We start from the raw sequence: 14,123 nt of genomic DNA, 5'->3' as shown, positions 1-14,123 counted from the left end.
CTGTCTCCGTGGCGCAATTGGCTAGCGTGATCGGCTGTTAACCGGAAAGTTGGAGGTCCGAGTCCACCCGTTGGTGGTGCGGCGCTTTTTTTTTCTTTGGGCTGATAGCTTTGAAGATATGTTCTGATGGTGGTGAGAGTGAAGCAGGACTGTCTCCGTGGCGCAATTGGCTAGCGCGATGGGCTGTTAACCAAAAGGTCGGAGGTTCGAGCCCACCCGGTGGTGGTATGGCGCTTTTTTTTCTTTGAGCTCATAGCTTTGAAGATATGTTGTGATGGTGGTGAGAGTGGTGCAGGACTGTCTCCATGGCGCAATTGGCTAGCGCGATGGGCTGTTAACCAAAAGGTCGGAGGTTCGAGCCCACCCGGTGGTGGTGCAGCGCTTTTTTTTCTTTGCGCTGATAGCTTTGAAGATATGTTCTGATGGTGGTGAGAGTGGAGCAAGACTGTCTCCGTGGCGCAATGGGCTAGCGCGATCGGCTGTTAACCGAAAGGTTGGAGGTTCGAGCCCACCTGGAGGTGGTGCAGCGCTTTTTTTCCTTGCGCTGATAGCTTTGAAGATATGTTCTGATGATGGTGAGAGTCGAGCAAGACTGCACCCGTAGCGCAATGGGCTAGCGCGATCGGCTGTTAACCGAACGGTTGGAGTTTCGAGCCCTTCCGGGAGTGGTGTGTTGCTTTTTTTGCGGTAATAGCTTTGAAGATATGTTCTGATGGTGGTGAGAGTGGAGCAGGACTGTCTTCGTGGCGCAATTGGCTAGCGCGATCGGCTGTTAAACGAAATGTTGGAGGTTCGAGCGCAACCGGTGGTGGTGCGGCGCTTTTTTTTTGGGGTGATAGCTCTGATGAAATGTTCTGACGGTGGTGAGAGTGGAGCACGACTGTCTCCTAGGGGCAATTGGCTAGCGTGATCGGCTGTTAACCGAAAGGTTGGAGTTTCGAGCCCTTCCGGGAGTGGTGTGTTGCTTTTTTCTTTGCGGTAATAGCTTTGAAGATATGTACTGATGGTGGTGAGAGTGGAGCAGGACTGTCTCCTTGGCGCAGCTGGCTAGCGCAATCGGCTGTTAAACGAAAGGTTGGAGGTTCGAGCCCACCCGGTGATGCTGGGGCGCTTTTTTTTCTTTGTGCTGATAGCTTTGAAGATAAGTTCTGATGGTGGTGAGAGTGTTGCAGGACTGTCTCCGTGGCGCAATTGGCTAGCGTGATCGGCTGTTAACCGGAAAGTTGGAGGTTCGAGTCCACCCGTTGGTGGTGCGGCGCTTTTTTTTTCTTTGGGCTGATAGCTTTGAAGATATGTTCTAATGGTGGTAAGAGTGGAGCAGGACTAAATCCGTGGCGCCATTGGCTAGCGCGATCGGCAGTTAACCGAAAGGTTGGAGTTTCGAGCCCACCCGGTGGTGGTGCGGCGCTTTTTTTCTTTGGGCTGATAGCTTTGAAGATATGTTATGATGGTGGTGAGAGTGAAGCAGGACTGTCTCCGTGGCGCAATTGGCTAGCGTGATCGGCTGTTAACCGAAAAGTTGGAGGTTCGAGCCCACACAATGGTGGTGCGGCGCTTTTTTTCTTTGGGCTGATAGCTTTGAATATATGTTCTGATGGTGGTGAGAGTGGAGCAGGACTGTCTCCGTGGCGCAATTCGCTAGCGTGATCGGCTGTTAACAGAAAAGTTGGTAGTTTGAGCCCACCCGGTGGTGGTGCGGCGCTTTTTTTTTCTTTGGGCTGATAGCTTTGAAGATATGTTCTGACGGTGGTGAGAGTGGAGCACGACTGTCTTCGTGGGGCGATTGGCTAGCGCGATCGGCTGTTAACCGAAAGGTTCGATGTTCGAGCCCACCCGGTGGTGGTGCGGCGCTTTTTTTCTTTGGGCTGATAGCTTTGAAGATATGTTCTTATGGTGGTGAGAGTGGAGCAGGACTGTCTCCGTGGCGCAATTGGCTAGCGCGATCGGCTGTTAACCGAAAAGTTGGAGGTTCGAGCCTACCCGGTGGTTACGCGGCGCTTTTTTTCTGTGGGGTGATAGCTTTGAAGATATGTTCTGATGGTGGTGAGAGTGGAGCAGGACTGTCTCCGTGGCGCAATTGGCTAGCGTGATCGGCTGTTAACCGAAAAGTTGGAGGTTTGAGCCCACCCGGTGGTGGTGTGTTGCTTTTTTCTTTGCGCTGATAGCTTTGAAGATATGTTCTGATGGTGGTGAGAGTGGAGCACGACTGTCTCCTTGGCGCAGCTGGCTAGCGCGATCGGCTGTTAACCGAAAGGTTGGAAGTTCGAGCCCACCCGGTGATGCTGGGGCGCTTATTTTTCTGTGTGCTGATAGCTTTGAAGATAAGTTCTGATGGTGGTGAGAGGTGGTGGTGGAGCAGGACTGTCTCCGTGGCGCAATTGGCTAGCGTGATCGGCTGTTAACCGGAAAGTTGGAGGTTCGAGTCCACCCGTTGGTGGTGCGGCGCTTTTTTTTTCTTTGGGCTGATAGCTTTGAAGATATGTTCTGATGGTGGTGAGAGTGAAGCAGGACTGTCTCCGTGGCGCAATTGGCTAGCGTGATCGGCTGTTAACCGAAAAATTGGAGGTTCAAGCCCACCCGGTGGTGGTGCGGCGCTTTTTTTTCTTTGGGCTGATAGCTTTGAAGATATGTTGTGATGGTGGTGAGAGTGGTGCAGGACTGTCTCCATGGCGCAATTGGCTAGCGCGATGGGCTGTTAACCAAAAGGTCGGAGGTTCGAGCCCACCCGGTGGTGGTATGGCGCTTTTTTTTCTTTGAGCTCATAGCTTTGAAGATATGTTGTGATGGTGGTGAGAGTGGAGCAGGACTGTCTCCGTGGCGCAATTGGCTAGCGTGATCGGCTGTTAACCGAAAAGTTGGAGGTTTGAGCCCACCCGGTGGTGGTGTGTTGCTTTTTTCTTTGCGCTGATAGCTTTGAAGATATGTTCTGATGGTGGTGAGAGTGGAGCACGACTGTCTCCTTGGCGCAGCTGGCTAGCGCGATCGGCTGTTAACCGAAAGGTTGGAAGTTCGAGCCCACCCGGTCATGCTGGGGCGCTTTTTTTTCTGTGTGCTGATAGCTTTGAAGATAAGTTCTGATGGTGGTGAGAGGTGGTGGTGGAGCAGGACTGTCTCCGTGGCGCAATTGGCTAGCGTGATCGGCTGTTAACCGGAAAGTTGGAGGTCCGAGTCCACCCGTTGGTGGTGCGGCGCTTTTTTTTTCTTTGGGCTGATAGCTTTGAAGATATGTTCTGATGGTGGTGAGAGTGAAGCAGGACTGTCTCCGTGGCGCAATTGGCTAGCGCGATGGGCTGTTAACCAAAAGGTCGGAGGTTCGAGCCCACCCGGTGGTGGTATGGCGCTTTTTTTTCTTTGAGCTCATAGCTTTGAAGATATGTTGTGATGGTGGTGAGAGTGGTGCAGGACTGTCTCCATGGCGCAATTGGCTAGCGCGATGGGCTGTTAACCAAAAGGTCGGAGGTTCGAGCCCACCCGGTGGTGGTGCAGCGCTTTTTTTTCTTTGCGCTGATAGCTTTGAAGATATGTTCTGATGGTGGTGAGAGTGGAGCAAGACTGTCTCCGTGGCGCAATGGGCTAGCGCGATCGGCTGTTAACCGAAAGGTTGGAGGTTCGAGCCCACCTGGAGGTGGTGCAGCGCTTTTTTTCCTTGCGCTGATAGCTTTGAAGATATGTTCTGATGATGGTGAGAGTCGAGCAAGACTGCACCCGTAGCGCAATGGGCTAGCGCGATCGGCTGTTAACCGAACGGTTGGAGTTTCGAGCCCTTCCGGGAGTGGTGTGTTGCTTTTTTTGCGGTAATAGCTTTGAAGATATGTTCTGATGGTGGTGAGAGTGGAGCAGGACTGTCTTCGTGGCGCAATTGGCTAGCGCGATCGGCTGTTAAACGAAATGTTGGAGGTTCGAGCGCAACCGGTGGTGGTGCGGCGCTTTTTTTTTGGGGTGATAGCTCTGATGAAATGTTCTGACGGTGGTGAGAGTGGAGCACGACTGTCTCCTAGGGGCAATTGGCTAGCGTGATCGGCTGTTAACCGAAAGGTTGGAGTTTCGAGCCCTTCCGGGAGTGGTGTGTTGCTTTTTTCTTTGCGGTAATAGCTTTGAAGATATGTACTGATGGTGGTGAGAGTGGAGCAGGACTGTCTCCTTGGCGCAGCTGGCTAGCGCAATCGGCTGTTAAACGAAAGGTTGGAGGTTCGAGCCCACCCGGTGATGCTGGGGCGCTTTTTTTTCTTTGTGCTGATAGCTTTGAAGATAAGTTCTGATGGTGGTGAGAGTGTTGCAGGACTGTCTCCGTGGCGCAATTGGCTAGCGTGATCGGCTGTTAACCGGAAAGTTGGAGGTTCGAGTCCACCCGTTGGTGGTGCGGCGCTTTTTTTTTCTTTGGGCTGATAGCTTTGAAGATATGTTCTAATGGTGGTAAGAGTGGAGCAGGACTAAATCCGTGGCGCCATTGGCTAGCGCGATCGGCAGTTAACCGAAAGGTTGGAGTTTCGAGCCCACCCGGTGGTGGTGCGGCGCTTTTTTTCTTTGGGCTGATAGCTTTGAAGATATGTTATGATGGTGGTGAGAGTGAAGCAGGACTGTCTCCGTGGCGCAATTGGCTAGCGTGATCGGCTGTTAACCGAAAAGTTGGAGGTTCGAGCCCACACAATGGTGGTGCGGCGCTTTTTTTCTTTGGGCTGATAGCTTTGAATATATGTTCTGATGGTGGTGAGAGTGGAGCAGGACTGTCTCCGTGGCGCAATTCGCTAGCGTGATCGGCTGTTAACAGAAAAGTTGGTAGTTTGAGCCCACCCGGTGGTGGTGCGGCGCTTTTTTTTTCTTTGGGCTGATAGCTTTGAAGATATGTTATGATGGTGGTGAAAGTGAAGCAGGACGGTCTCCGTGGCGCAATTGGCTAGCGTGATCGGCTGTTAACCGAAAAGTTGGAGGTTTGAGCCCACCCGGTGGTGGTGCGGCGCTTTTTTTTTCTGTGGGCTGATAGCTTTGAAGATATGTTCTGATGATGGTGAGAGTGGAGCAGGACTGTCTCCGTGGCGCAATTGGCTAGCGTGATCGGCTGTTAACCGAAAAGTTGGAGGCTCGAGCTCACCCGGTGGTGGTGCGGCGCTTTTTTTTCTTTGGGCTGATAGCTTTGAAGATATGTTCTGATGGTGGTGAGAGTGGAGCAGGACTGTCTCCGTGGCGCCATTGGCTAGCGCGATCGGCTGTTAACCGAAAGGTTGGAGTTTCGAGCCCTCCTGGAGTGGTGTGTTGCTTTTTTCTTTGCGCTGATAGCTTTGGAGATATGTTCTGATGGTGGTGAGAGTGGAACACGACTGTCTCCTTGGCGCAGTTGGCTAGCGCGATCGGCTGGTAACCGAAAGGTTGGAAGTTCGAGCCCACCCGGTGATGCTGGGGCGCTTTTTTTTCTTTGTGCTGATAGCTTTGAAGATATGTTCTGATGGTGGTGAGAGTGAAGCAGGACTGTCACCGTGGCGCAATTGGCTAGCGTGATCGGCTGTTAACCGAAAAGTTGGAGGTTCGAGCCCACCCGGTGGTGGTGCGGCGCTTTTTTTTCTTTGAGCTGATAGCTTTGAAGATATGTTCTGATGGTGGTGAGAGTGGAGCACGACTGTCTCCTTGGCGCAGTTGGCTAGCGCGATCGGCTGTTAACCGAAAGGTTGGAAGTTCGAGCCATCCCGGTGATGCTGGGGCGCTTTTTTTTCTTTGTGCTGATAGCTTTGAAGATATGTTCTGATGGTGGTGAGAGTGAAGCAGGACTGTCTCCGTGGCGCAATTGGCTAGCGTGATCGGCTGTTAACCGAAAGGTTGGAGTTTCGAGCCCTTCCGGGAGTGGTGTGTTGCTTTTTTCTTTGCGGTAATAGCTTTGAAAATATGTACTGATGGTGGTGAGAGTGGAGCAGGACTGTCTTCGTGGCGCAATTGGCTAGCGCGATCGGCTGTTAAACGAAAGGTTGGAGGTTCGAGCCCACCCGGTGATGCTGGGGCGCTTTTTTTTCTTTGTGCTGATAGCTTTGAAGATAAGTTCTGATGGTGGTGAGAGTGGAGCAGGACTGTCTCCGTGGCGCAATTGGCTAGCGTGATCGGCTGTTAACCGGAAAGTTGGAGGTTCGAGTCCACCCGTTGGTGGAGCGGCGCTTTTTTTTTCTTTGGGCTGATAGCTTTGACGATATGTTCTAATGGTGGTAAGAGTGGAGCAGGACTGTCTCCGTGGCGCCATTGGCTAGCGCGATCGGCAGTTAACCGAAAGGTTGGAGTTTCGAGCCCACCCGGTGGTGGTGCGGCGCTTTTTTTTCTTTGGGCTGATAGCTTTGAAGATATGTTATGATGGTGGTGAGAGTGAAGCAGGACTGTCTCCGTGGAGCAATTGGCTAGCGCGATCGGCTTTTAATCGAAAGGTTGGAGTTTCGAGCCCTCCTGGAGTGGTGTGTTGCTTTTTTCTTTGCGCTGATAGCTTTGAAGATATGTTCTGATGGTGGTGAGAGTGGAGCACGACTGTCTCCTTGGCGCAATTGGCTAGCGTGATCGGCTGTTAACCGAAAATTTGGAGGTTCGAGCCCACCCGGTGGTGGTGCAGCGCTTTTTTTTCTTTGGGCTGATAGCTTTGAAGATATGTTCTGATGGTGGTGCGAGTGGTGCAGGACTTTCTCCATGGCGCAATTGGCTAGCGCGATGGGCTGTTAATCAAAAGGTCGGAGGTTCGAGCCCACCCGGTGGTGGTATGGCGCTTTTTTTTCTTTGGGCTGATAGCTCTGAAGATATGTTCTGATGGTGGTGAGAGTGGAGCAGTACTGTCTCCGTGGCGCAATTGGCTAGCGCGATCGGCTGTTGGCCGAAAGGTTGGAGTTTCGAGCCCTCCCGGGAGTGGTTTGTTGCTTTTTTCTTTGCGCTGATAGCTTTGAAGATATGTTCTGATGGTGGTGAGAGTGGAGCAAGACTGTCTCCGTGGCGCAATGGGCTAGCGCGATCGGCTGTTAACCGAAAGGTTGGAGGTTCGAGCTCACCTGGTGGTGGTGCAGCGCTTTTTTTTCCTTGCGCTGATAGCTTTGAAGATATGTTCTGATGATGGTGAGAGTGGAGCAAGACTGCCTCCGTAGCGCAATGGGCTAGTGTGATCGGCTGTTAACCGAAAGGTTGGAGTTTCGAGCCCTCCCGGGAGTGGTGTGTTGCTTTTTTCTTTGCGCTGATAGCTTTGAAGATATGTTCTGATGGTGGTGAGAGTGTAGCAAGACTGGCTCCGTTGCGCAATGGGCCAGCGCGATCGGCTGTTAACCGAAAGGTTGGAGGTTCGAGCCCACCTGGTGGTGGTGCATCGCTTTTTTTTCCTTGCGCTGATAGCTTTGAAGATATGTTCTGATGATGGTGAGAGTGGAGCAGCACTGTCTCCGTGGCGCAATTGGCTAGCGCGATCGGCTGTTAACCGAAAAGTTGGAGGTTCGAGCCTAAGCGGTGGTTGCGCGGCGCTTTTTTTCTGTGGGCTGATAGCTTTGAAGATATGTTCTGATGGTGGTGAGAGTGGAGCAGGACTGTCTCCGTGGCGCAATTGGCTAGCGTGATCGGCTGTTGACCGAAAGGTTGGAGTTTCGAACCCTCTCGGGAGTGGTGTGTTGCTTTTTTCTTTGCGCTGATAGCTTTGAAGATATGTTCTGATGGTGGTGAGAGTGGAGCAAGACTGTCTCCGTGGCGCAATGGGCTAGCGCGATCGGCTGTTAACCGAAAGGTTGGAGGTTCGAGGCCACCTAGTGGTGGTGCAGCGCTTTTTTTTCCTTGCGCTGATAGCTTTGAAGATATGTTCTGATGATGGTGAGAGTGGCGCAGGACTGTCTCCGTGGCGCAATTGGCTAGCGTGATCGGCTGTTAACCGAAAGGTTGGAGTTTCGAGCCCTTCCGGGAGTGGTGTGTTGCTTTTTTCTTTGCGGTAATAGCTTTGAAGATATGTTCTGATGGTGGTGAGAGTGGAGCAGGACTGTCTTCGTGGCGCAATTGGCTAGCGCGATCGGCAGTTAACCGAAAGGTTGGAGTTTCGAGCCCACCCGGTGATGCTGGGGCGCTTTTTTTTTCTTTGTGCTGATAGCTTTGAAGATAAGTTCTGATAGTGGTGAGTGTGGAGCAGGACTGTCTCCGTGGCGCAATTGGCTAGCGTGATCGGCTGTTAACCGGAAAGTTGGAGGTTCGAGTCCACCCGTTGGTGGTGCGGCCCTTTTTTTTTCTTTGAGCTGATAGCTTTGCAGATATGTTCTAATGGTGGTAAGAGTGGAGCAGGACTGTCTCCGTGGCGCCATTGGCTAGCGCGATCGGCAGTTAACCGAAAGGTTGGAGTTTCGAGCCCACCCGGTGGTGGTGCGGCGCTTTTTTTTCTTTGGGCTGATAGCTTTGAAGATATGTTATGATGGTGGTGAGAGTGAAGCAGGACTGTCTCCGTGGCGCAATTGGCTAGCGTGATCGGCTGTTAACCGAAAAGTTGGAGGTTCGAGCCCACACGGTGGTGGTGCGGCGCTTTTTTTCTTTGGGCTGATAGCTTTGAATATATGTTCTGATGATGGTGAGAGTGGAGCAGGACTGTCTCCGTGGCGCAATTCGCTAGCGTGATCGGCTGTTAACCGAAAAGTTGGTAGTTTGAGCCCACTCGGTGGTGGTGCGGCGCTTTTTTTTTCTTTGTGCTGATAGCTTTGAAGATATGTTATGATGGTGGTGAGAGTGAAGCAGGACGGTCTCCGTGGCGCAATTGGCTAGCGTGATCGGCTGTTAACCGAAGAGTTGGAGGTTCGAGCCCACCCGGTGGTGGTGCGGCGTTTTTTTTTTCTGTGGGCTGATAGCTTTGAAGATATGTTCTGATGGTGGTGAGAGTGGAGCAGGACTGTCTCCGTGGCGCAATTGGCTAGCGTGATCGGCTGTTAACCGAAAAGTTGGAGGCTCGAGCCCACCCGGTGGTGGTGCGGCACTTTTTTTTCTTTGGTCTGATAGCTTTGAAGATATGTTCTGATGGTGGTGATAGTGGAACAGGACTGTCTCCGTGGTGCAACTGGCTAGCGTGATCGGCTGTTAACCGGAAATTTTGAGGTTCGAGCCCACCCGTTGGTGGTGCGGCACTTTTTTTTCTTTGGGCTGATAGCTTTGAAATTATGTTCTAATGGTGGTAAGAGTGGAGCAGGACTGTCTCCGTGGCGCCATTGGCTAGCGCGATCGCCTGTTGACCGAAAGGTTGGAGTTTCGAGCCCTCCCGGGAGTCGTGTGTTGCTTTTTTCTTTGCGCTGATAGCTTTGAAGATATGTTCTGATGGTGGTGAGAGTTGAGCAAGACTGTCTCCGTGGCACAATGGGCTAGCGCGATCGGCTGTTAACCGAAAGGTTGGAGGTTCGAGCCCACCTGGTGGTGGTGCAGCGCTTTTTTTCCTTGCGCTGATAGCTTTGAAGATATGTTCTGATGATGGTGAGAGTGGAGCAAGACTGCCTCCGTAGCGCAATGGGCTAGCGCGATCGGCTGTTAACCGAAAGGTTGGAGTTTCGAGCCCTCCCGGGAATGGTGTGTTGCTTTTTTCTTTGCGCTGATAGCTTGGAAGATATGTTCTGATGGTGGGGAGAGTGGAGCATGACTGTCTCCGTGGCGCAATGGGCTAGCGCGATCGGCTTTTAACCGAAAGGTTGGAGGTTCGAGCCCACCTGGTGGTGGTGCAGCGCTTTTTTTTCCTTGCGCTGATAGCATTGAAGATATGTCCTGATGATGGTGAGAGTGGAGCAAGACTGTCTCCGTGGCGCAATTGGCTAGCGCGATCGGCTGTTAACCGAAAAGTTGGAGGTTCGAGCTTACCCGGTGGTTGCGCGGCGCTTTTTTCTGTGGGCTGATAGCTTTGAAGATATGTTCTGATGGTGGTGAGAGTGGAGCAGGACTGTCTCCATGGCGCAATTGGCTAGCGTGATCGGCTGTTGACCGAAAGGTTGGAGTTTCGAGCCCTCCCGGGAGTCGTGTGTTGCTTTTTTCTTTGCGCTGATAGCTTTGAAGATATGTTCTGATGGTGTGAGAGTGGAGCAAGACTGTCTCCGTGGCGCAATGGGCTAGCGCGATCGGCTGTTAACCGAAAGGTTGGAGGTTCGAGCCCACCTGGTGGTGGTGCAGCGCTTTTTTTCCTTGCGCTGATAGCTTTGAAGATATGTTCTGATGATGGTGAGAGTGGAGCAAGACTGCCTCCGTAGCGCAATGGGCTAGCGCGATCGGCTGTTAACCGAAAGGTTGGAGTTTCGAGCCCTCCCGGGAGTGGTGTGTTGCTTTTTTCTTTGCGGTAATAGCTTTGAAGATATTTTCTGATGGTGGTGAGAGTGGAGCAGGACTGTCTCCGTGGCCCAATTGGCTAGCGTGATCGGCTGTTAACCGGAAAGTTGGAGGTTCGAGCCCACCCGTTGGTGGTGCGGCGCTTTTTGTTCTTTGGGCTGATAGCTTTGAAGATATGTTCTATTGGTGGTAAGTGTGGCGCAGGACTGTCTCCGTGGCGCCATTGGCTAGCGCGATCGGCTGTTAACCGAAAGGTTGGAGTTTCGAGCCCTCCCTGGAGTGGTGTGTTGCTTTTTTCTTTGCGCTGATAACTTTGAAGATATGTTCTGATGGTGGTGAGAGTGGAGCACGACTGTCTCCTTGGCGCAGTTGGCTAGCGCGATCGGCTGTTAACCGAAAGGTTGGAAGTTCGAACCCACCCGGTGATGCTGGGGCGCTTTTTTTTCTTTGTGCTGATAGCTTTGAAGATATGTTCTGATGATGGTGAGAGTGGAGCAGGACTGTCTCCGTGGCGCAATTGGCTAGCGTGATCGGCTGTTAACCGGAAAGTTTGAGGTTAGAGTCCACCCGTTGGTGGTGCGGCGCTTTTTTTTTCTTTGGGCTGATAGCTTTGAAGATATGTTCTAATGGTGGTAAGAGTGGAGCAGGACTGTCTCCGTGGCGCCATTGGCTAGCGCGATCGGCAGTTAACCGAAAGGTTGGAGTTTCGAGCCCTCCCTGGAGTGGTGTGTTGCTTTTTTCTTTGGGCTGATAGCTTTGAAGATATGTTATGATGGTGGTGAGAGTGAAGCAGGACTGTCTCCGTGGCGCAATTGGCTAGCGTGATCGGCTGTTAACCGAAAAGTTGGAGGTTCGAGCCCACCCGGTGGTGCTGGGGCGCTTTTTTTTCTTTGTGCTGATAGATTTGAAGATATGTTCTGATGGTGGTGAGAGTGAAGCAGGACTGTCTCCGTGGCGCAATTGGCTAGCGTGATCGGCTGTTAACCGAAAAGTTGGAGGTTCGAGCCCACCCGGTGGTGGTGCGGCGCTTTTTTTCTTTGGGCTGATAGCTTTGAAGATATGTTTTGATGGTGGTGAGAGTGGTGCAGGACTGTCTCCATGGCGCAATTGGCTAGCGCGATTGGCTGTTAATCAAAAGTTCGGAGGTTCGAGCCCACCTGGTGGTGGTATGGCGCTTTTTTTTCTTTGGGCTGAAGGCTTTGAAGACATGTTCTGATGGTGGTGAGAGTGTAGCAGTACTGTCTCCGTGGCGCAATTGGCTAGCGCGATCGGCTGTTGACCGAAAGGTTGGAGTTTCGAGCCCTCCCGGGAGTGGTGTGTTGCTTTTTTCTTTGCGCTGATAGCTTTGAAGATATGTTCTGATGGTGGTGAGAGTGGAGCAAGACTGTCTCCGTGGCGCAATGGGCTAGCGCGATCGGCTGTTAACCGATAGGTTCGAGGTTCGAGCCCACCCGGTGGTGGTGCGGCGCTTTTTTTTTCTGTGGGCTGATAGCTTTGAAGATATGTTCTGATGGTGGTGAGAGTGGAGCAGGACTGTCTTCGTGGCGCAATTGGCTAGCGTGATCGGCTGTTAACCGAAAAGTTGGAGGCTCGAGCCCACCCGGTGGTGGTGCGGCGCTTTTTTTTCTTTGGGCTGATAGCTTTGAAGATATGTTCTGATGGTGGTGAGAGTGGAGCAGGACTGTCTCCGTGGCGCAATTGTGTAGCGTGATCGGCTGTTAACCGGAATTTTGGAGATTCGAGCCCACCCGTTGGTGGTGCGGCGCTTTTTTTTTCTTTGGGCTGATAGCTTTGAAGATATGTTCTGATGGTGGTGAGAGTGAAGCAGGACTGTCTCCGTGGTGCAATTGGCTAGCGTGATCGGCTGTTAACCGAAAAGTTGGAGGTTCGAGCCCACACGGTGGTAGTGCGGCGCTTTTTTTCTTTGGGCTGATAGCTTTGAATATATGTTCTGATGGCGGTGAGAGTGGAGCAGGACTGTCTCCGTGGCGCGATTCGCTAGCGTGATCGGCTGTTAACCGAAAAGTTGGTAGTCTGAGCCCACCCGGTGGTGGTGCGGCGCTTTTTTTGTCTTTGGGCTGATAGCTTTGAAGATATGTTATGATGGTGGTGAGAGTGAAGCAGGACGGTTTCCGTGGCGCAATTGGCTAACGTGATCGGCTGTTAACCGAAAAGTTGGAGGTTCGAGCCCACCCGGTGGTGGTGCGGCGCTTTTTTTTCTGTGGGCTGATAGCTTTGAAGATATGTTCTGATGGTGGTGAGAGTGGAGCAGGACTGTCTCCGTGGCGCAATTGGCTAGCGTGATCGGCTGTTAACCGAAAAGTTGGAGGCTCGAGCCCACCCGGTGGTGGTGCGGCGCTTTTTTTCTTTGGGCTGATAGCTTTGAAGATATGTTCTGATGGTGGTGAGAGTGGAGCAGGACTGTCTCCGTGGCGCCATTGGCTAGCGCGATCGGCTGTTAACCGAAAGGTTGGAGTTTCGAGCCCTCCTGGAATGGTGTGTTGCTTTTTTCTTTGCGCTGATAACTTTGAAGATATGTTCTGATGGTGGTGAGAGTGGAGCACGACTGTCTCCTTGGCGCAGTTGGCTAGCGCGATCGGCTGTTAACCGAAAGGTTGGAAGTTCGAGCCCAACTGGTGATGCTGGGGCGCTTTTTTTTTCTTTGTGCTGATAGCTTCGAAGATATGTTCTGATGGTGGTGAGAGTGAAGCAGGACTGTCTCCGTGGCGCAATTGGCTAGCGTGATCGGCTGTTAACCGAAAAGTTGGAGGTTCGAGCCCATCCGGTGGTGGTGCGGCGCTTTTTTTTTTCTTTGGGCTGATAGCTTTGAAGATATGTTCTGATGGTGGTGAGAGTGGTGCAGGACTGTCTCCATGGCGCAATTGGCTAGCGCGATGGGTTGTTAATCAAAAGGTCGGAGGTTCGAGCCCACCCGGTGGTGGTATGGCGCTTTTTTTTCTTTGGGCTGATAGCTTTGAAGATATGTTCTGATGGTGGTGAGAGTGGGGCAGTACTGTCTCTGTGGCGCAATTGGCTAGCGCGATCGGCTGTTGACCGAAAGGTTGGAGTTTCGAGCCCTCCCGGGAGTGGTGTGTTGCTTTTTTCTTTGCGCTGATAGCTTTGAAGATATGTTCTTATGGTGGTGAGAGTGGAGCAAGACTGTCTCCGTGGCGCAATGGGCCAGCGTGATCGGCTGTTAACCGATAGGTTGGAGGTTCGAGCCCACCTGGTGGTGGTGCAGCGCTTTTTTTCCTTGCGCTGATAGCTTTGAAGATATGTTCTGATGATGGTGAGAGTGGAGCAAGACTGCCTCCGTAGCGCAATGGGCTAGCGCAATCGGCTGTTAACCGAAAGGTTGGAGTTTCGAGCCCTCCCGGGAGTGGTGTGTTGCTTTTTTCTTTGCGCTGATAGCTTTGAAGATATGTTCTGATGGTGGTGAGAGTGGAGCAAGACTGTCTCCGTGGCGCAACGGGCTAGCGCGATCGGCTGTTAACCGAAAGGTTGGAGGTTCGAGCCCACCTGGTGGTGGTGCAGCGCTTTTTTTCCTTGCGCTGATAGCTTTGAAGATATGTTCTGATGATGGTGAGAGTGGAGCAGGACTGTCTCCGTGGCGCAATTGGCTAGCGCGATCGGCTGTTAACCGAAAAGTTGGAGGTTCGAGCCTACCCGGTGGTTGCGCGGCGCTTTTTTTCTGTGGGCTGATAGCTTTGAAGATATGTTCTGATGGTGGTGAGAGTGGAGCAGGACTGTCTCCGTGGCGCAATAGGCTAGCGTGATTGGCTGTTAACCGAAAAGTTGGAGGTTTGAGCCCACCCGGTGGTGGTGTGTTGCTTTTTTCTTTGCGCTGATAGCTTTGA

Source organism: Rhipicephalus microplus, chromosome 3, assembly GCF_043290135.1.
Source record: "Rhipicephalus microplus isolate Deutch F79 chromosome 3, USDA_Rmic, whole genome shotgun sequence".
NCBI classification, from domain to species: domain Eukaryota; kingdom Metazoa; phylum Arthropoda; class Arachnida; order Ixodida; family Ixodidae; genus Rhipicephalus; species Rhipicephalus microplus.
Note: the sequence above shows the minus strand (reverse complement) of the source record.